The sequence below is a fragment of the Symphalangus syndactylus genome, chromosome 7 (assembly GCF_028878055.3).
Source record: "Symphalangus syndactylus isolate Jambi chromosome 7, NHGRI_mSymSyn1-v2.1_pri, whole genome shotgun sequence".
In the NCBI taxonomy this organism is placed as follows: Eukaryota; Metazoa; Chordata; class Mammalia; order Primates; family Hylobatidae; genus Symphalangus; species Symphalangus syndactylus.
Genome location: NC_072429.2, coordinates 94319617 through 94342439, shown reverse-complemented (window position 1 = coordinate 94342439; position 22823 = coordinate 94319617). Strand labels below are relative to the sequence as shown.

At 41.2% G+C, this 22823-nt stretch overlaps 2 long non-coding RNA genes across 2 annotated transcripts; both read left to right on the top strand.

Annotated features, from left to right (window-relative positions):
• The first annotated feature begins 983 nt into the window (after positions 1-983).
• Positions 984-10570, top strand: LOC134737237 (uncharacterized). The gene is made up of 3 exons (XR_010121929.1): positions 984-1021; positions 6698-6848; positions 10476-10570. It is a non-coding gene; the product is annotated as an uncharacterized lncRNA (long non-coding RNA).
• An 895-nt stretch (positions 10571-11465) lies between these two features.
• On the top strand, positions 11466-12642 carry LOC129486627 (uncharacterized). The gene is made up of 3 exons (XR_008659036.2): positions 11466-11617; positions 11717-11999; positions 12501-12642. It is a non-coding gene; the product is annotated as an uncharacterized lncRNA (long non-coding RNA).
• The last annotated feature ends 10181 nt before the right edge of the window (positions 12643-22823 follow it).

Below are 22823 nucleotides of genomic sequence, written 5' to 3'. Positions count from 1 at the left end.
AAAATGTTCACTAAAGAGGTTTGCAGGGGATTTCTTGAGCAGCACAAGATTATTTTTTTCCCAACAACTAAAAATATTTAGTAGGTAAAGCATCACTATGTTATGGACCGAATTTCTTTGAGGATTCTAAAGCCTTGCTGCTTAAAGTCCAGGTCTCCAGTGCTTCCTGATTCTCTGCTCCATCACCCTAATTCACTCTGACCTTAACAGGGTCTATACCAATGAGGTATAATGAGGACTATAATTTTAATCAGTCTCTTGAAAGCTGAGAGCAAGAATGACAAAATTTGGAGCTGACGGAGGCCAGTGGTTTCCAAAGAAATGATTAAGCTACAAGCATTTAATTTTATTAAATCTTACTTAGAAACTTCATGTATAAAACACATAAAAAGTAGATTTCCTCTGTGAAGTAGGGATGTGAAGCTATGACTTCTGCTCACTCAGCTCCCCACTGAGCCACTGAGGATATGCTTGTGAAATCCTGTAACTCTAGAGACAAAAACCACCCATCTAGTCCAAGCCCCTCATTGTTTGAATGAGGAAACTAAGATCCAGACTTGCCCAGTTAGAATCATACATTAACAAAGATAACTGGCAAGAAATATGGCTGGAGACTATTTTTATTAAAATTTTAGGGTGTTTTTGAAAACATACTCTTCACTTCTTATCCTAGCCTACAAATACATATGGTATATAATGTACATATAAAACTAAACAACATAAAAAAAATAAAAAATAAATAGAAAATAAAATAAAAAACTAAACAACATAAGTTTGCTCAGTTTTGCCAGACATTTGGATTGGTGAAACAGCAACCCTGTAGGTTAAAATCATGTCCTGATAAATTTGAAATTGCACTAAGAAAGGGGATTTGATCCCTTTGAAGAAGAAAACAGTCTTATATCTTGGTTGTGAAGTAGAAGTCGTTGTTATGGAGACCGCTTGCTAATACAGAATGCTGGAGAGCAAGGGGGGAGTTTCCACAACACATAAGGAGGAGTCACTTCTGCGTGGAACGAAGGTAACCAGGCCATTCATGCTGTTTATGGGAGAAGTGTTGTGCAACTGGTATAAAAGAGAAAGTAGGAAAGAGCTAACTTTAGAGGATTCAGGGAGAATAGTAAGGTCTTTGGTTGCCTTTTTCAGTCATGTAAGGGACTTATTCTTATGCTAGTTAGGGAAAGAAAGCAACGAAAATTTGAAAGCAACTTCCAGCAAAGGCTTTTAATAGCAAATTGCTCTCTACTCTTCTGGATCTATCTATATGGCCCAGTAATCATTTACTCTAATGTTAGAGGGTCTGAGATGAGCAATGTCATAGTCCAGTTTAGGAGAAACAAGGATGATTAGTACCAGACAAGGACTAATGAGTAAGGAACTTGCTTATCCCTGTGTTGGAATTTCTTTTTTCTTGATTTAACTTTTGTTTTAAGTTCTGGAGCACATGTGTAGATTTGTTATATAGATAAAGTTGTATCATGGGGATTTGCTGTATAGGTTATGTCATCACCTAGCTATTAAGCCTAGTACCCATTAGTTATTTTTCATGATCCTCTCCCTCCTTTCACCCTTCACCCTCTGATGGGCCCCAGTGTCTGTTGTTCCCCTCTATATGTCCATGTGTTCGCATAATTTAGCTCCCATTTATAAGTGAGAAGATGTGGTATTTGGTTTTCTGTCCTTGTGTTAGTGTGCTAAGAATAATGACCTTCAGCTTCATCTATGTTCCTACAAAAAACATGATCCCTTTCTTTTTTATGGCTGCATAGTATTTCATGGTATATATGTACCACAGTGTCATTGATGGGCATTTAGGTTGCTTCCAGGAATTTCTTTAGGTATTGTTCTAAACTGTACCTCATCTTTAACTTAAAAATCATTAGTAATCATGTTTTGTTCTTTTATTTTTTTTTATTATTTTTTGTTGTTAGTAGCTTTTTTTTTTTTTAATTATTTTAGGTTTTAGGGTACATGTGCACAATGTGCAGGTTTGTTACATATGTATCCATGTGCTGTGTTGGTTTGCTGCACCCATTAACTCGTCATTTAGCATTAGGTATATCCCCTAATGCTGTCCCTCCCCCCTCCCCCCACCCCACAACAGTCCCCGGAGTGTGATGTTCCCCTTCCTGTGTCCATGAGTTCTCATTTTTCAATTCCCACCTATGAGTGAGAACATGCGGTGTTTGGTTTTTTGTCCTTGCAATAGTTTACTGAGAATGATGGTTTCTAGTTTCATCCATGTCCCTACAAAGGACATGAACTCATCATTTTTTATGGCTGCATAGTATTCCATGGTGTATATGTGCCACATTTTCTTAATCCAGTCTATCGTTGTTGGACATTTGGGTTGGTTCCAACTCTTTGCTATTGTGCATAGTGCCGCAATAAACATACGTGTGCATGTGTCTTTATAGCAGCATGATTTATACTCCTTTGGGTATATACCCAGTAATGGGATGGCTGGGTCAAATGGTATTTCTAGTTCTAGATCCCTGAGGAATGGCCACACTGACTTCCACAATGGTTGAACTAGTTTACAGTCCCACCAACAGTGTAAAAGTGTTCCTATTTCTCCACATCCTCTCCAGCACCTGTTGTTTCCTGTCTTTTTAATGATTGCCATTCTAACTGGTGTGAGATGGTATCTCATTGTGGTTTTGATTTGCATTTCTCTGATGGCCAGTGATGATGAGCATTTTTTCATGTGTTTTTTGGCTGCATAAATGTCTTGAGAAGTGTCTGTTCGTATCCTTCACCCACTTTTTGATGGGGTTGTTTTTTTCTTGTAAATTTGTTTGAGTTCATTGTAGATTCTGGATATTAGCCCTTTGTCAGATGAGTAGGTTGCAAAAATTTTCTCCCATTCTTTTAATAAATAGTTGTGTTTTGAATCTTAAAAAATTCTTGGAGTCCTGTGATACTCAAATCAGAAACAATTTCCTATCATTTTCCTCTTATTTTATTAAATCTGATGAGCATCTACTTCTTCAGAGTATGTAGGCAACAACAGAGCACTCTGTGGCTTTTGGGCCAGGAAAGGAATAAATATATTCTTGCAAACCTAAACAGTGAGCCAGGTTTAGTTTTTCCATTTGCACCAAACATCATATCCCCTCTATTCTGTGAGAGTAGAACTGGGAGAAGACTTCAGAGTTTGGATCCTCCTTAAGGTAATGTGTTACTTGCATAAGTGTGGGTTTAGAGTTGTTTAGTTATTTGCGGTGGGGCGTGTTGATATGTGTGCACGAGATGAGGGATGGAGATGTTTGCTATGCAATAGAGGTATTAGCAACGTGTTGTACCTTCCAATGTTTTGTTGGGGGTGGAAGGCAGAAATAGTCTGAGTGAAGACACACCGCCCAGTGTGCTCACTAAGCAAATAATGTGAGGTTCCGCTTTTTCACTTTGGCTACCAGCAGTTTTGCAAACTTGGAAGCAAGAAGAGGGCTAGTCAACTAAAAGCCCCCAAAACTGAGGAATGTGGTCCAAAGTGCTGCTTTGAGCAGTCCACATTTCTGGTGCTCTGATCATTATTACTATTAGAGTGAGAGGCTTTCCTCAACAGACCAAAACTAACGATCCTTCATCACTAGGCAGTCAGAATAGAGAACCAAAAGGACAACGCAAAGCATCAATTAAAATCTCATCCCTCTGTCCAGGGTTTGTGATAAATACATCAATCTCTTGCTCTCTCCTTTGGGATCCAAGTCTTTGAAATAGCTTATGGCTGGGTGGAACTCCCTCTGGTAGGTGGATGAGTGTTCAATACATTTGTGATGCTGAGACATTTATCTTCATTGCCTTAATAATTGAGCATCTAAGTCAAACTTCTGGTTTGACTTCTGACCCCTGTGTTTATTGACATTCCCATTCAAACATTTAGTCTGAGCTCCTGATTAGGGAAAAAGGAAAGTCCAACCTGCAATGCTGTTGTGAATGTCTCGTGAGTTCTTCAGAGATGGTCCTGCCACTAACTTCCCTTCTCCTGACTTAGATAAACAGAAATGGGTATATGAGACTGGAACCAGGATTGAACAGACATGAACCAAATTCTAGGTTCATAGACTAATAAAGGTGTGAAGAAGGGCTGGGACTACATGCATAATTAAGATGCTTTAGGGAGGCCTAGGATATGACTTTATGCCTTGGGACTATCAGTGAACACAAACTTCGATCCTCAGCTGACCCATCTGGGATAGCACACAAAACCTATGCATTGATAAGAAGTAGCAACTTACAGAGCCAAGGACAAGAATTCCTGCCTCTCCTCCAGGAGTGAAGAATAAGAACAACTTTAGAAGTGCTTCAGCTCCAGTGTGGGTGCCGCTGCAGAGCCCAAACTGGGAGAGCAGACTCCGTGGTGATCAGTGGCACTTGCCAACCTGTGTATAAAATGACAAAGGCTTGGCCGGGCTCAGTAGCTCACACTTGTAATCCCAGCACTTTGGGAGGCTGAGGCAGGCGGATCATTTGAGGTCAGGAGTTCGAGACCAGCCTGGCCAACATGGTGAGACCCCATCTCTACTAAATATACAAAAATTAGCCGGTCATGGTGACATGCGCCTGTAATCCCACCTAATCGGGAGGCTGAGGCAGGAGAATCTCTTGAACTCAGGAGGCAAAGGTTGCAGTAAGCCAAGCTTGTGCCACTGTACTCCAGCCTGGGTGACTGAGAGAGACACTGACTCAAAAAAAAAAAAAAAAAAAAGGCTTGAATTAATACGACTAAGTTTGCCTCACATTCACATCTGCAGGCAGAGTTCCTTCTGTAGAGAATGGGAAGTTTATCCTAGAGATCAATTATTCAGATGTATAGCTTGTATTCCGGGGGTATTCTGTTATTTGAAAAATATTTGTTGAGCACCTACTATGTGCTAGGTACTATTCTGGACATAAGCAATACAATGAGGAGCAAAACAGATTCTCTGCTTTCATGAAGTTTAAAATCTAGTGGAGTAAATCAATATTAATATATCAACATATAATTAAAAACTGTGCAAGGGTCTTGGTGAGCAGAAATTCTTTCAATTCGTATTCTTGCAGAAGGGCCCTCTCTAATCAGACATTCATTATGTCTCTCTTGCCTGCCCATGGCAACTTCTTGGAAGAGCCTTCTGCTGGTCTTTGTCTTCTCAGGAGTTTTTTATTGCTGGTACTTACTTACTTAGATGGTGTTTTTTATCAGACAGTGGCAGGGACCCTCCCCCTAAATACAGTGAAACAAAATCATCATTTGCCTCAGATGAGAATGGGCCAGGAGTTCTCCATTTCCCTTTTAGCCAGAGTACACAAGAGCACCTACTTATGAAGCCACTGAAAAATTGCTCTGCCCTCCTGGCAGGATACAAATGGAGAGACATCAGACGGCTTATTGTATGATGGCCTCAAGAGTTAGTTATTGGTACCAAATTCCAGAAAACTTGGACTGGAACTTTAACTCAGCTAGGCCACAAGAAGAGTTGGCAAGAGATTTCAAGCTTCTCCAGGGAAACAAAGATACATGGATCGGTTTTAGAGATGGGGTTGTCTCTCAAACAAACAGTAATCAGATTCCTCTCTTGCATCCCACAATCTCGCAGGTGTAAACCACATGAACAAATATGTGCTTGGGGTGAGGGTAGGGGTGGTGGGGGAGGTGATGACAGTTTCGACTTCATAATGCATCATCTCAGGTGGCAGCTGTGCATCTGTTACATATTTTGAAACCTCCCTCTCATACCAGTAGAGCTATTTCAGCAGATAATATCTTGAATTGACTAAAGAAAAGTCATATGTTACCCAATGTCCTGAAATGGCTCAAGAAGATGGATAAGGGGAAGGTGTTGGGGTTGAAACTTGTATTTTACCTCCTGACTCTTAAATTCATTGGGATGGCAGCTTTGATTCAGTCTTGGAAACTGGACTTAATTAGTGGGAGCCAGCCCTCTATGGGGGAGCTCTCGGACAGGCACTCTGGGTCCCTGCCTCCCCAAGCTCCCTCTCAAGGATAGGGATTTGAACAGTTGCAGCCCCTGGGGCCCCTACAAAATACTTCCAGCACACATGCGGCTAAAAGCGATAATCCCAACACGTTTTGCAGGAAGAAAAATTGTGCTGGGAACAGCAAGTCAAGCATTTGCTGAGTTTTAGTAGGAGGTGTGAAAAATATGTAACTCTACTCAGGGTCATTCCCCTTGGCCTCACTGCTAGCCACAGCGTGTGTGAGGAGCGGCAGAGGCAGCGCCAAGCTCCCATCCATCTTTCTGTGGCCCCATTAATCTCTTCTCTTCCTGAAAACCAACTTATCTTGCAGTTGGTTTAAAAACCTCCCAGGGCTGCATATAGGGGCTGCTGCAAGCGCTGATGAGCCTCTGTGCTAATTAGAAAAAGACGGTCCCTCTGGGAGGGACCCTTGCAGAAAGACGTCCCCTCTGGGCAGGCCAATTAGTGAAGAGGTGCCTTCTTTCAGTCGAACTCAGGCCTGTGCTGGGCCTCATGGCTCAGCAATCAGAGTACATTCTGGATTTCAGGCCCCCAAAGATTTCCCTCAGCTGGGCCCCACTGTGTCCAGTGGCCGTGGCAACAAAGCATCCTTTGTGGCTCACAAAATCGACACTGACTAGTCTCCGTAGTTGGAATGCACTTGGAATCTTAACCAAGTCCTCTTGCTTATGCCTGTATTCTTAATCCTCTGCATTTAACAAACACTGTGCAGGCAGAGTCCCCTCAGAGATACTGACGAACATCACCATGGGACAGATGAACTGATGGAAACAGGCAACAACATTGGTTTCATTGCACTGGCCTGTTCAAGGAAGTAATTACCGGCTCTTTGGACACAAATCTTGGACACAAATACTGCCTAGGTACTCTTTTCTTTTCTTTCTGTCTTTCTTAGAGATAAGGTCTCACTCTGTTGTCCAAGCTCAGTGGAGTGGCACAATCACTGCTCACTGCAGTCTCAACCTCCCGTGCTTAAGCAATTCTCCTGCCTCAGCCTCTTGAGTAGCTTGGGACTACAGGCATGCACCACCACACCCAGATAGTTTTTAATTTTTTGTGGAGATGATGTCTCACTATATTGCCCGGGCTGGTCTTGAACTCCTGGACTCAAGTGATCCTTCTACTTTGGCCTCCCAAAGTGCTGGGATTACATGAGCCACCACACTTGGCCAGCCTAGGTACTCTTTCCTCCATGACTTTTTCTCCCACATTTTCTTTCCCTCTGATGAGTAGGCTGCAGGTTTAGTCTTATGTTTCATCTGATATTGGGAACAATTTTCTGTCTTGTTTCTCTTTGTCATTAGTTCAAGGTTGTTTCTGATTTTCGTACGCCATTTTGTCACATTTTGTCTGTCCTTTACCTATGCATCCTGCCCTATGACTTCACCCATCAATGATAATAGTTACAATAACAGTAATAGCAAGAATTGGTTGAGAAGTCCCCATATGCCATGTGCTATTCTATGTGCTTTCTATGGATTAACTCATTTAACTTGTCACAGAAGCCTTGTGAGGATAGTAGTAGTATTATTCCTGCTTTAAGATGTGGTAACTGAGCCAAAAAATAAAAAAGTTAACTAATTTGCCAAGGGAGCAGTGGAGCCAGGATTTGAGCCCAAGCAGTGGGGCTCTAGAGCTCATGTGCTCCACCACCGTGCTAGGGAGACTCTGTCTATTCATTCGTGAGTGCTATGTCCATCTCTCTACTCATCCTCATAGCTATTGCTTCATCTATTCATTTGTCCTACAAACATGTATTAAATAGCCATACCCCAAGCTCGTGCTCAGTACTAAGACTGAGACCACGAGCAAAATACAAACTCTAAAATAATGACATTTTTGGAATAGAGAGGTTGACAAGTATTCAGGTAATTTGATTGTACACAGTTTCATAGTAGTCTGTCTTGAATGTCTACCTTGCCAATGGCATTCTACTCTGGGAACATTCTTTTCCCATTGCTCCTGTTAAAGGGACAATCCTGAACGCCATATCATAGCACATTGCTGTCCACTGGCCACAGATGATTGGAACAGAGTGGACACATGACCTATGACCTACCAATGCAATGAACATAAAACCACAAATTTACCATTTTAGGGAATTTGAACTAAGAGACACAGTGGAAGTAGGTCCTTGAACATTAACAGGAAGGATGGAGTTGGCATTTTGGCAGCAGACTCACAAGTTGAGGCAGCTCTGATGTAACAAAGGCTCTGACATGGGGCAAACCATGGTGTAGCCTGTGGACAATTAAGGACCTGTCTTGCTGCCAGGGAGACAGCCTCTGGGCTGAGGGTGATAAGATATGAGGTGGTTAGATGTAGCTCAGAATTCTAGAAATAATCCCCATGAGCCACAAAAGAATATCAATCTTATTATTGTGTGCCATAACTAATGACTGTGGAAAAAGTTCCTGAGAAATGGCCTTGGGGACAAATGAAGGTGCCTGCACATAATGCAGGAGGCTGGTGGCCTTCAGACAGTTTTTTTCAAACTAAATCTCACAGAGTACCCCCACTATAAGGCAGACAGAATAATGGATGTTCTGTTACAAGCAAGGGTCAAGGCCATGGGACACCTTTTCCTTTCCATACAAGGCGGATGGTGTCCGCTGGAGATGTGTTACTCGAAGGATTTGCTGGGAGTTCTTGATCAGAAGAGCATAAGTTAAGTTAAGAGGAAGGTTTTCACCATAGACTGGCAGGGCCAGAGCTCCTGGGGGCCCAAACTGGGGGCAGCGCAACCTCCAGGACTCCTGCAGTGGCCCCGAGGTGAGGGACTGAGGGCAGAGCGAAGGGCATGGAAAGGGCAAAGGTGCCTGTTACTTTGAAGAACCGGCTGACGTCCAAGTTTTTTATCTGCATTCAGTTACTCTCGGAGGTTCGTGTGATCTTCCAGTCTTTATCACCCAGTTAGATGGTCTTCTTAGCACACTAGATGGGACAGTTAGTTCATTCTAATCTTGATTTAGCATGATTTGAGCTATGCAATGTCAAATAATGACCTCTAAGGCAGTTCCTAGCCTCCGTTTAATTCTGAGTTTCTACACTGGAAAGAGATGTCCAGTGTTTATTTAAATATTGAACTAATTTGAAGTAATTATAAAGAAGTAATTGATTATATCAGTATCATCATAGAATTAAGATCAAAACATTGCTAGCTAGTGGGAGAGAAGCTCCATTCCTCTACTACAGGAAATTTTAGGCATGATATTTATTTAAGTGATGGAATGAGTAAAACATTATATATTTCTTCCACCTCATATCTGTCAACATAAATACACCAAGGTTTTTGGAGTTAGACAGACATAAGTTCCATGAATTCTGGAATTGTAGCTTACTATGATTGATGACTGCAGGCATGCTATTTAAATCCTCTCAGTGTCAGTTTCTAAAATAAAGAGAATAAAACCCACTTCCTAGGATGGTTATGTAGATCCAAGGAGGTAACATGGGCAAGCGGTGTGTTCACTGCCTGGCATACAATGAGCACAGATACATGTTCAATTAAATACCTTAAATGCAAGTTAGTTCACTTCTTATCTCAGTTTTCTCATTTGAATAATGTATAACGATTATACAGCTTTGACAGGTTTTTGAGGGACCAAATGAAATAATGCACATAGGAACTCTTAGCCCTCATGATACTGACATGAAATAGAATCAATGTTTTGGAACAGATAACCTAAAATGTAACAAAAGGGACAAAACTGAAATCTGAGAAGTTGTTAAAAGAAACATTTTCTTCCTCTTTGTAAATCTTAAAAACAAAAACAAAACCATAAAACCATTTTATGGAACAGTCAATTTGTAGGGGAACTTGGGTAGTTAACAACGAAACTGTGGGTGATCCTTTTTTTTCAGATTTGGGGCCACAGCTTTGTCCTCCTGGCAGACAAGCTTCCAGGGACACCAGAGCCCTGGCCCCAATCCATCCAGATGCTCGGGCAGCTACGACAGTAGGAGCCATCCCTCCCGCGTGAAGCTGATTCTGAATTCTCTCTGTCTGTGTTGGTTCGTCTATTGGGACAACACAGACTTGATCTGTATAATTTGTTCTCCACAGTAAATATTATTATTTTAGTGCTGCCTACCAAAGCCAGTTCAAGAGAATTCCTTCCAATATCTGATCATCATGTTTCTCCTTTCCTTTAATGAGGCTGTTAATCATTTGTTTGTAGGTTAACTTATTTTGATTAGTGTGATATAATTAGAATTTGACTTTGAGTATTTGAAGTAGTCTATAATAAAAGACACATATAGGAAGAGACCATTAAAATAAACATTTAAAAAAAGTTGATGAATTTAGGGATAGGTAGAGAATGTAGAGAATTTAATGAACAGTACTAAATAAAGTATGTAAAAGTATCAAATTCTCAGTCACTATGCAAATACTGCTGTGTATCAATATCTGCAATTTTGGATTTTGGTTAGTACAACATCACATAATTTTTCATACGTTTCCTAACACCATATTTTTTTTATTTTAGAGAATATATTTTTTGCTTTAACACCACAGAGTTTACAGCTACTACAGTAGCTATAAACAAAGAAACAAGGAAGATCAACACATGGAAAGGAGAGGTAAAACAGTATGAGAGAATGAAAAACCACAAAACAAGAATAACTTATTACTTATTACTGTCTGGTCTCAAGTAAGTTATTGAAATAACATGTTGGTTGGGAAGAAATGGTCCATACGTTGTATTCAACAAATTCTAGACATCAGAATGAAGGTCTACCAGTTTCAGTCTGGATGCCAGGCACAGTGACAAAGGACATTCTCTTGATTGGCCCCCAGAGCTGCACTGGACAAGGTAGCCACTGTTCACATGTGACCATTTAAGTTAATTAACATTAAATTACACTAAAAATTTAGTTCTTCACATTAGCTGAATTCGGCATCCACTGTAAACAGAGAGCTGAGTGCTAGAGGCAGAAAGAGTTTTGGTTTTTGGTTTTTAACTATGAGAGGCAGTTTGGTAATGAAAAACTCATGGGCATATGTGGGAGATAATCTGGATTTGAATCCTGACTCTGTGACTTACTAGCTATATGACCTTGACTTATTTAAGTTATACCCTCTGAGCCTCAGTTTCTTCATCTGTAAAATGGGACTAACAATACCTACATTGTTAATGAGAATTTGCTATGATAATTATAAATTCCATACCTGCAGTTACCTAGCAGACTGGTGCAAGGTAAATGATGATGATGGTGATAGTGATGGTGGTGATAGAGAAGGAGAAGAGAATTCAAATTCTGTCCTCAGAATGCTTTTTGTATTACCATTACAGCATTTTGATAATCTCCCGTGAAATAAATGTGTTTTCCTTAGTACAACCCTGGTTGGAAATGTCCCCTTTTTAATATCTTTCTACCATCTCCATAGCAAATGTCATCCCTCCATGACACAAATCACTTCAATGACTCCATATACTTAGGTTATTGCCCCTCCTCTCCTTGTTTTTTAGGAAGAATCTGAAAACATAATAAATAACTTATAAGGTTTAAAAGCACCACAACCCAAGAGTTAAAACCTGTACTTGGAATCAAATCTTGTATCAGTTTACCCATGAGAGGGCATCCTTAAATGAAAGAATCCAGTCTCTAGCTGGAACTTCAAGAAGCAGTGAGTAGATATTGGGAATGATTTGGGTGACATGAGCAAAGCTGCTCCTCCTGAGACAATCTCTGATAATGTCTTTTCTCTTTTTCTGACTTCTTTCAGACAAGACATTGCTTAAAATTCCCCTATCTGTTAGAAGGCTAAAACAGTCACTCCTTTGGAGACCAACGCACCTGCAGTTGTTCTGTTTTCTTCTGCCACACCAGCCATTGTGCAACATCTGGATAAGTAGCTACAACACAGCGTCTTTTCCTGTCTTGGGGCTCAGCCTCCCGTGGACCAAAGGGTCAAGTGTTTTGCTTAATTCCATGGCCTCCTCTGCTGTCTCTTCCATCAGTGCTGTCATTTCCCCAGTTGGAGAGATGATGACTAGTCTGGACAATAGGTCTGCTATAAGAGAGTCTTTGCCTGGGGTATAGATTACTCATAAATCATATCTTTATAACAGTAATAACATTCCCTGTCGTCTAGCAGGTGTGTTGCCTGGTGGTTTGTGATCTGTCTGGACAATCAGGCTTCTGCCAAATGCATATTTGTGGAACTCTCGTAGTGCACATATCCTGCCAATATTTTTTTTTCTTGCTTGCTCAAGCAGACTTTTTTTTTCTCCAGCCAAAGCCAGCATTAGAGATGTGCACGTGACTACTGAACAATCCAATTGCTTGCCAAGAATCTCACTATAGGTTCTCAATGGCCTTGTGCATTATTAGACAGTGATTTCATTCGTGCCAAAGTACTTTAAATAGAGGAGAAAAGAAACTCACATTCACTAAGCACCTATAATGTGCCAACCACTGTACTAGTTGTCTCGCCCATGATATTTTATTTAATCTTCCCAACAACCTCATGAGTTAGATATTATCTTTTTTTTTTTTTTTTTTTTTAGACAATGTCTTGCTGTATTGTCCAGGCTGGAGTACAGTGGTGCTAACATGGCTCACTGCAGCCTCAACCTTCCAGGTTCAAGCAATCTCCCACCTCAGCCTCCCGAGTAGCTGGGACTACAGGCATGCACTACCACACCCAGGTAATTTTTTATTTTTTATAGTCATAGGGTCTCACTATGTTGCCCTGACTGGTCTCGAACAATAAGACAATAGGTTTGCTATAAGAGTGTTGGCGTGGGCTCAAGCAGTCTTCCCTCCTTAGCCTCCTGAAGTGCTGGGATTACATGTGTGAATAGCCAGGCCTCACTTTAGGTACTATTATATCTTTGAGATCATTTCACAGATGAGGAAACTGAGACTAAAGTTTAATGGAAACACTAACTAGTAGTTTTTGAGCCCTGATGCCAGGCACAGTGATAAAGGACATTATCTCATTTAGTTTATTTTTTTTTTTTTCTTTTTCTTTTTTTTTGAGACAGAGTTTTGCTCTCGTCACCCAAGCTGGAATGCAGTGGCGTGATCTCAGCTCACTGCAACCTCTGCCTCCTGGGTTCAAGTGATTCTCCTGCCTCAGCCACCTGAGTAGCTGGGATTACAGGCACCTGCCACCAGACCCGGCTAATTTTTGTATTTTTAGTAGAGGTGGGGTTTCACCCTGTTGGCCAGGCTGGTCTCGAACTCCTGACCTCAAGTGATCCACCCATCTCGGCCTCCCAAAGTGCTGGGATTACAGGCGTGAGCCACCACACCTGGCCTCATTTAGTTTCTAGAGCTGTCCAATAAGATAGCCACTAATCACAAGTGGCTAAGTTTAAATGGATTAGATTCAAATGAAATAAAATTTAGTTTGTGAATCACATTAATCATGTTGCAAGTACTCAATGGCTACATGTGTCTAGTAGCTACTGTGTTGGACTATGCAGGTGTAGGACATTACTGTCATCTCCAAAAGTTCTATCAATCAGTGCTGCACCACAGCAATACTATAAGGTAGGTACAGGCCTTACAATATCCACATTAAGGATGAGAATTCTGATGGAGGCTTTGGCTGGTTATGTAAACAGAGCTAGTGAATTGGATCCAGGCCTGAACCCAGTTCCAGAAGCCTTGCTGTTGAGCACAAGCCTATTTTATACACTCAGTGACTTACTTAAGGTCACCCCACTGGTAAGCGATGGTGTGGAGCTTCTAGGCAGTATCCTCCCTGAGAATTCAGGATAGCTGTTGTAGCCTCACTGTAGACCCTTTCCCACAAGCTTCTTTCTAGTGCTAGGCATGCAGTCTACATTCCTGGCATTTCCTTGATCTGGTTTCACTACTGGAGTCAGCAGGCACCCCAGGCTTCTTGCCTCCATGGTTATGTGCATGAGCTTCTCCGAGGGTCTCTTGCCCCTGCAGGAGCCCATCTTGCATTCACTCTCATGGTGTCATTTCTGTCCACGTGGGGCTGTGCTTTCCTTCCCCATCTGCCCTGTTCACCTGTCAGGGCTGGTGCACTTACCCTGGAGACTCCCACAGGGTCTTTATTATTCTCTGAATGATCTTAGAGGCTGACTCAATCCCAAACAGTCTGAGTCTGTGACTCTGGCATGCTCTGGGGAGCACGAACGGTACAGAGCAAAATGGTCTTTCGTCAGCTAGTGTGCAGTTCTTTTTCTGGCTCAGGACCCAGGACCTCCTCCATGCCCCAGAAGACAGCTGTGGCAGGTAGCCAGGTTTCCTCCTCTAATTCTGGCCTTGGGCCTCTCTTTCTTTCTCAGGACCATTGAACTTACTCCAATCTCCGAATTTTTCTGAGATTTCTAAAAGTTGCAAAGGATGTACAGCAGGAGCAATGCAGTCTGTTGAGTGACCCTGACATATCAAGGTTCTTTACTAGACAGTTTGGGTAAAACAATAATGCTTCTTCAGCACTTACAGTGTGTCAGGGACTCTGATAAATAAATACTTCGTGTGCATTTTTTCAGTGACTTCACAAAATCCTCAAGTGGCATATGCATTATGATTTCCACTGTACAACTAGAAAATCAAGGTGCAGAAACGTAATTTGCTTGAGGTCACACAGCAATTTGGGAGTTAATGGGGATTCATACTTTTTTTTTCTTTGAGACAAGGTCTCACTCTGTTGCCCAGGCTGGAGTGGGATGGCACAATCTCAGCTCACTGCAACCTCCACCTCCCAGGCTCAAGCCATCCTCCCACTTTAGCCTCCCAAGTAGCTGGGAATTACAGGTGCATGCCACCACATCCAGCTAACTTTTTAATATTTTGTAGGGTTGGAGTTTCACCATGTTGGCCAGGCTGGTCTTGAATTCCTGGGCTCAAGTGATCCACCTACCTCAGCTTCCCAAAGTGCTGGGATTACAGGCATGAGCCACTGTGCCCAGCCGAGATTCATATTTATAATCAGTGTGTTGTATTGCATTCTGTCATTTGCTGTAATTCTATATACATAAGAAATCATTACCCATGATTGACTTATGAAAAACACCAGTCTGTTAGAAATTAAGAATTGTTGTCTAGGACATAAACAATAAATAGCTAAACTAGAAATCACCATGGTAACATGAATATATATTTTAGCTATTTTTTTTTAAGAGATTGGGTCTCCCCTCTGTCATCCAGTCTGAAGTGCAGTGGCACAATCATAGCTCACTGCAGTTCAAACTCCTGGGCTTAAGTGACCCTCCTGTATCAGCCTTTCAAGTATCTGGGACTACAGGTGTGTGCCACCAAACTAAACTGATTTTTTTTTTTTTTTTTTTTTTGGAGAGATGGAGTCTCGTTATGTTGCCCAGACTGTTCTCAAACTCCTGGCTTCAAGTGATCTTCACCTTGGTTTCCCAAAGTGCTGGGATTACAAGCATGAGCCACTGCACTTGGCCTATATTTTAGCTTTTTTTTTTTTTTTTTTTTTGAGACAGAGTCTTATTCTGTTACCCAGGCTGGAGGCTGGAGTACAGTGGTGCGACCTTGGCCCACTGCAACCTCTGCCTCCCGGGTTCAAGTAATTCTCCTGCCTCAGACTCCTGAGAAGCTGGGATTACAGGAGTGTGCCACCACACCCGGCTAATTTTTGTATTTTTAGTAGAGGCAGGGTCTCACCATGTTGGCCAGGCTGGTCTCGAACTCATGACCTCATGATCCACCCGCCTCAGCCTCAAAGTGCTGGGATTACAGGTGTGAGCCATGGCGCCCAGCCTATTTTAGCAATTTTTAAAAGTCCTATTTTAAATAATTCAGCTTGAAAGTAAAGATGTATTTTAGGAATTAGGTAAGAAGTGCTTTGTGAAATTTAAATCACTCTGCAAATACAAGGTACTCCTTTCTATGTAAAAAACTCATAATCAACTTCTTGATCATATTCTTTAAGTTACTATTATCAATGGCTTTTGCTGTAATACATGTTGAAAACCCAATAAAAGAAAACAAGTTCATCAGTAAGGATTAAGTTGAGATGCACTAATAGAACAATGTGGCCGAAACTTAATAGAAGTTTACTTCTCTCTTGTGTAACAGAAGTTCAGAAGGGAGAAGTCCAGGGCTGATATGGGCATTTCCTTTTTGGCCCTCATTTTCATGGGCCAAGATGGCTACTAGAATTAGGGCCACCATGTCCACGTTGAATGCAGTTGGTTGAAAAAAGAAAAAAAAGCTTGAACCCGGGAGGCAGAGGTTGCAGTGAGCCAAGTCATGCCACTGCACACCAGTCTGGGTGACAGAATGAGACTCCATCTCAAAAAAAAAAAAAAAGAAAAGAAAAGAATGGATACTTTTCCTGTAAATAACACTGTATTTCCTGTTAATAGTACTACATTTCTATACCCATTATACCAAGTACTACATTTCTATACCCATTATACCATTGGGAGCCTGGGAAATGGATTCTTTTGGCCATGTGGGAATATATCCTGCTAAAAACCAGGGTTCTGCTTCTAAGGAGAAAAGCAAAAATAGGAGTGGGGTAAAAAACTACCCTCTCTGCCATAAGAACTAATTTCTAGACTAGAGTAAAAATAATTATGCTAATCTATTAGTTAATTTAGGCTATCACCTCTTTTTGGATCACCTCCCAGTCTGGCTTTTCTCAATAATTCAATATAAAGGTCTTCAATGCTTCATGGAACAATCTCTGATTATTTGGATCTCAGAAGCAACAAAAATCACATGTTGTTTTTCCTTTTCCTTATTCAACATCCCATCCAGAGCCTTTGCAGGGCGATTTTCCTCTAAAAATGATCTTGGAAAATCATATTATCCTCTTTGTATTTCCTGTTCTGTGAGGCGTTTCCCAATTTTGGCTTGAACAGTGTGTTTGTTTGGAGGCAGACCTCGTCTCTCTCCTACTCTTTGATTCTGAAGTCTGGATTACCACCATTAGATTTGGGTTTGGCAGGATTTGAGTACTAGTGAGATGTCAACTCCAACTGCAGCGCAGGCCTTCACCTTAGGCCATTACCACCTAATAAGGTAGAGCAGCAGTATTGCTGAGTAGAGATCTTGGGAAAGCATTTTAATTACAGTTAAAATATCAATTGTTTGAACATCTTGCCCTCTCTAAGGCTCGGTGTCCTGACCTTTCATATAAGGGAGTGGGGCATTCATTTCAGCTCTGAGTACTACAGTTCCGTTGGCCCTGTATGAATGGGACCCAGGAGAGCCAACAGCCTTCAACAGCCAACACCCTTCTGGTGTAGGGTCCAGAAGTAAAGGGCCTGGCACTAAAAGGGAGGTTGGAAGAGGCCAAACCTCTTTATGATTTCTGCCAATCTGATGGAACATTTCCTACTATGAACTTTAATCAATCATATTTGAATGTAGCACAAAGGTGCAGATATCTCTTCCTTCCTCTAAGAAAAGGCAAGGGCTTAGAGGGCCAGTGTGTGTGAGCATCCCTTTGGGTGAGTGGGAGGAGGAACACGCCTCAGAGCTGCCCTTCTGGACCTCCCTCTATGGCTCTGCCTCGCTTCTTGTTAATCTACATCCCTAACACTTCTAGCTCCATCTCTACATTTCAATGTTCCCCAGGGGTCTATAATCCTCTTTTTGGTCTTCTCACTCAATACATTCTCCTTTGTCTATGTGAGCTGTACACATCTGTATCTCCAGCCCATTTTTTTCTGTTGAGCTCCAGACTCATACAGTAAGCTTCACAGATCTTACAAAATAATACATTGACAATGGACTCATCCCCTTCTCCACAAAACATGCTTATTTCCCAATATTCCCAATTTCGAAAAAGTACTTTACCACCCTACCCAGCTGCCAAGTTCTGAAACCTGAGACTCATTTGAGATTCCTTCCTTTCCTTCCCTCCCACCCCCACTCCTCCCTTAGCCTGTCGGTTAGCAAGCCGTCTCACTTCTGTCCTCTCCTCCCCACCACCAAGTGCTCATCATTTTTATCCACATTAATATAATGATTTATTATCCTTCCCCTATAAAAGAAACTTTTATAAATGTCCATTAATAATAGTAACAGAAATAATCACCGTCACTTTTTCTGCATTGGGTACAAATGTTTTACACTTACTATCTTCAATACTCACAACAACTTTGCCCTGTATTTATTATTTTACCCATTATACAGTTGTGGAAACTAAGGTCTAGAGAAGCTAAACAATAGTCATCAATGTCATCACACCGTCCTCTCTAGCTTCAAGTCATGTTCTGAAGGACTTCTTGGTCTACTATGTATCCCTCTCCCATTGCCTTTCAGGATAGAGTTTCAATCTTCCCAGCATGATGTTCACAGGTCTTGATGATCCAGATGCTTCTCAACTTCCACTCCTGCCATGTCCACTCCCTGCACCACATTCATTCAGAACCACTGTCAGCTTCCAGATTTCTCCTGCCCCTTGTGTGTCTACCACTTTAATAAATGCCCCCCTTTGCCTGGGAAGGCTTTCTCCATGGATCACACTGCTCTAGATCCACACGTCCAATTCAAATGTCCAAATGTCACCTCTTCATCAAAGCCTGGCTGGCCTGCAGAGTCTGTTGCTTCCACTGCCCCTTGAGTTAACCATGATCATAGCATTTATTATTCCAAGTTTTTATTGCCTCCCCCTCTCCTCCTTATAGCAAGAAATCCTCTTTTTTATTAATATTTCTCTTGAGCCTAGAACAATGTTGCCTAGAACATTTTGTGCTCAATAAAAAATAGTAGTGATAATAATGATTTTCATTATGATGAAGACAAAATTGATGGCAATATAGCCAGTATATCTGTGACTCTGTCTTGTCCTTCATAAGCTTTTCCTCAGTCAACCTATCCAATCCTATGGCTTTTCATACTGACTTTATATTGATAGCTCCAAAATCTTTGTCTCCAGGTCTGACTTCTCCCTTGACTGCCAGATGACTATATCCACTGCTTCCTTAACGCCTTCATTTGTTAATCTGATCTGCATCTGAACCTTAACATAGCCAGAATGGAACTTAGGGGTATCTCCTTCCCAAACTGTTACTCTTCCAGTCTTCTCCATGGCATTTGATGGTCCCAGCTTTCACTCACTTGCTTTGGCCAACAACCAAAAAGGTAACCATTCTGTCTCTCATACCCTACGTCCAATTTATTAGTTAGTCTGTTGGCTTTACTGCCTGCCAAAGTAATAATGAACCCTACATCCTCATTTCTTCCTTTATCACTGCTGCTATCCATGTCTAAGCTGAAGTCATCTTTCTTTCAATAATCTGGTCTTCCTATTTCCATTTTTTTCCCCCACTCTACCATCCATTCTCCACAGAGCAGCCAGAATCAACTTTCAATAACAGAATCAATTGGGTCATGTCATCACCCTTGCTTCAAATCCCCCCATGATCTCCCATTGCATTTGAAACTAAAAGTTACTGTGTCCTTACCAGAATCAACAGGACATTGCTGCCTACTTCCCTGACCTAATCTTGACCACTGCCTCCTTCCACCAAGCTCTGACTACACTGACATACTTTCTCTCCCTTGAGCCAGATCAGCCAGTTCCTGCCTTGGGCCTGAGCACTTGTTATTTATTGTCCAGAATGCTCTTGCCCCTAGATCATTGCATGATCAGCTCCTTCTCCCTATTCTCTGCTCAGATCTCATCTCTTCAGAGCGGCCTCCCCTGTGCACTCCACCCAAAATAGACCCAATCCCACCATTGCTTTTTTACCCGTAACCTTTTTTATTGGCTTCTTAGCAATAATCACCACCTGAAGTGATTGTTATTTGCTAATTTATGTATGTAGTCATTCACTTTTTATTGTGTATTTCCAATTAGAATATAAACTCCACGAGAATAGGGACCTTAATCTGCCTTGTTTACTGGTAAATCCACAGTAACCTGAACAATTATCCAGTGGATCAATAAATGTCTGAGGAGTTAATGATTGAAATAATTCATGGGAACTCTAGCCTATGCTAGTTTTCCTTTTTTTATTCTTTTCTTTTCTTTCTTTCTTTTTTTTTTTTTTAGACAGAGTCTCACTCTTGCCTAGGCTGGAGTGCAGCGGCGCAATCTTGGCTTGTGGCAACCTCCACCTCCCGAGTTCAAGCAATTCTCCTGCCTTAGCCTCCCAAGCAGCTCGGATTACAGACATACACCACCATGCCTGGCTATTTTTTTGTATTTTTAAAGGAGATCATGTCTTACCACGTTGGCCAGGCTGGTCTCGAACTCCTGGCCTCAGGTGATCCACCTGTCTTAGCCTCCCAAAGTGCTGGGATTACACGTGTGAGTCACTATGCCTGGCCAAATTTTTCAATTCCTGTGAAACTCAGGGTAATAAGACAGTGGTTAAGAGTTTGCAACAGCCTAGCTCACAATAAATGTACCCAGAATAACTTCAAAATTTCATTCAGTATATGCTTCTTAGAAGGCTGGGCAGCTCAAGTCCTAATGTTTGATCCTTTCATCTTGATTAGGTCTGAGAAAGATTTTTTCCACATGTAGTCCTATAAAATCTGCTGAGTTGTCCTGAATTTGACTTTAGTGGCAAATTACTTGTCTGTGGATGATATTTCATGAAAATGTGAATATATTTTTGTATATGCATATGTACATGTATGTGTACATGTAAATAAATCTATTTTTATATTTTATGCATTAGATATGTAAATCCCCTGAACCTCTTTATGATATTACCACAGTAAGGTCAACAAGAAATACTGGAGTATAAGAAGTAAAATCTCTTTTGCTCCTTACTTTGCTGTTGCCTTGAACACCTCTCTTCAGGAAATCTACCGCACTTAACAATGATTCTCCAAAATAGTGTGATATCTGAAAAGATGGTGGTATGATACACGCAACAACAGGAATAAAACTCAAAAACATCATTCTGAGTAAAAGAAGCCAGTCAGGAAAGCGTATGTAGAATATGATTCCATTGTCATAAAATTCAAAAACAGACAAAACTGACCTATGGTGACAGAAATTAGAAGAGTGGTTACCTTTGAGGGCTCTGACTGAGAGACGCCTAAGAGAAACTTCTGAGCACTAAACTGTTCTTGTTCTAGGCAGTTACCACTGTAACTGTGTGTAACTGTATAGTTATATACATGAGCATTACATATGTATATACATATACAAACATTTGTAAACCCCTACACTTAAGATCTGTGAAATTTACTCTTTGCAAATTATGTCTCAGTCAATGAATAAAGCTAATAGTAGCAGCCATTTAGCCACACTGACATTAGAACCTTAAAGGTTTTTGTTATAAATGTTTTAGACAAAATACAACTTTCAGGTTTCAGTGCAGGCTTCACTCTAGGCAAAAATGCCTTGAAAATATAAGATGATGGTTTCAGCACACCAAGCTGTACCCTTCCTGTTAAAAGGAAAACTCTACTTAAGCCTTTACATTTACTTGCTCCATTCCCTGTAGCTCTCAAGTACAATAGTGAATGTAAGCTACAATAAAAAGGTCATTTTCTTCTTTCAGCAACAGTAACACAAGTGGCTACATTTCCTGATTCTGGATTAAGTTCAAGATTTCAAATACAACTGGACTCGTTTCTGATTAGAAAGTTTGATATTTATCATAGACTTCCCTGTCTTCCATAATCAGTGTGAGAGAGATTGCAAAAAAGTAAACTGAAAGGGCCCATTCTTTTATTTAACAATTAACCCCATCTGGGTAAATAATACGGTGTGGTGCACTTGAGCCATTGCTGTTAGGCTCTGAGTTCAGAACTCAACACGGCTTCAAAGCAGCGTCCATGAACCGATGACAAGATGCTACAGAAATGGCTTTTTATGTGGACTATAATGCGCATCTAGTGTTACATAGTACAGTAATGAGGAGAAGAGGGTTGTAAAGACAGAGAGGATAGAGTGTCTGGAAGTACTTACCTGAGGGAAACACAATCTTGGTTTAGTTCAGGCCCTTAGGCCTAGAAGCACAGTATATGGTCTAGAAACTTGAATATTCGAAAACAATTTCACTAAGGTTGTAAGGTTTCCATCACAGGCAAATACAAACAAAATTCCCTGGCAGTCACCAAAGCAGTCAAGAGCTAAGATGCTTCAGAAAACCTGAGCTTCATTCCCTGTTTTATCAGATAATTTCATGATACAAAGGGGCATATGTCTTTTAAAAGTATCAAACAGCACATTAGAACCGTGAAAGCCCGTCAGTCAACAAATCCTTTTGATAAAGATTGATCGCTCCCTGAATAAGGGGAAAACACAGTCCAGGTCAATCTGTCAGCAAACGCATTCAAAAATCTATACTCTGAATTGAGACAAGAAACTCTAATAAACTGAGATTACTTCCCAAGAAAATATTTGGGTATCCCTACAAGCCCAGGCCCCACACCTGACTGCATTCGCCATCCCGGGAAGAATAGGCCGAGTGACACACAGAGGTGTGCAGGCATCTTTGGTTACTTCTGAGAAGCAGGCCTCACCTGATTTCCACCCACCTGTATCACTTTTAGTAAATGGTGCAGGGATGGAAATTAGTGGGGGAACCAGCTCAAGACTTGTCAGCTCCAATTTCCCAAGTGGGTTTTCTGTTGTAATATGGGTAGTCTGAAGACCACATGAGAAACCCACGGTCTGGGATCGGCTTGAGAGTAAACTGTTTGCAAAGCCCCCCTGGAACAAAAAGGATTTGTGCATCTAATTTCTGTTGGTTACAGATGTCTCAAGAGAGATCCAGGAGGAAAATAAAACATGGAGAAAATAGATATGGATCATTTTTGTGACCTAGGGAAAATAGTTGTTTCTGTCAATTAGTTGAGGCACTGTCTCTGTCTGCCAGGGAGCACCAAGGAGGTGCTCCTACTTATTGAACTCCTACTGTGTGTGCTTTGCAGTTTGCAACCATTATATTACTTAG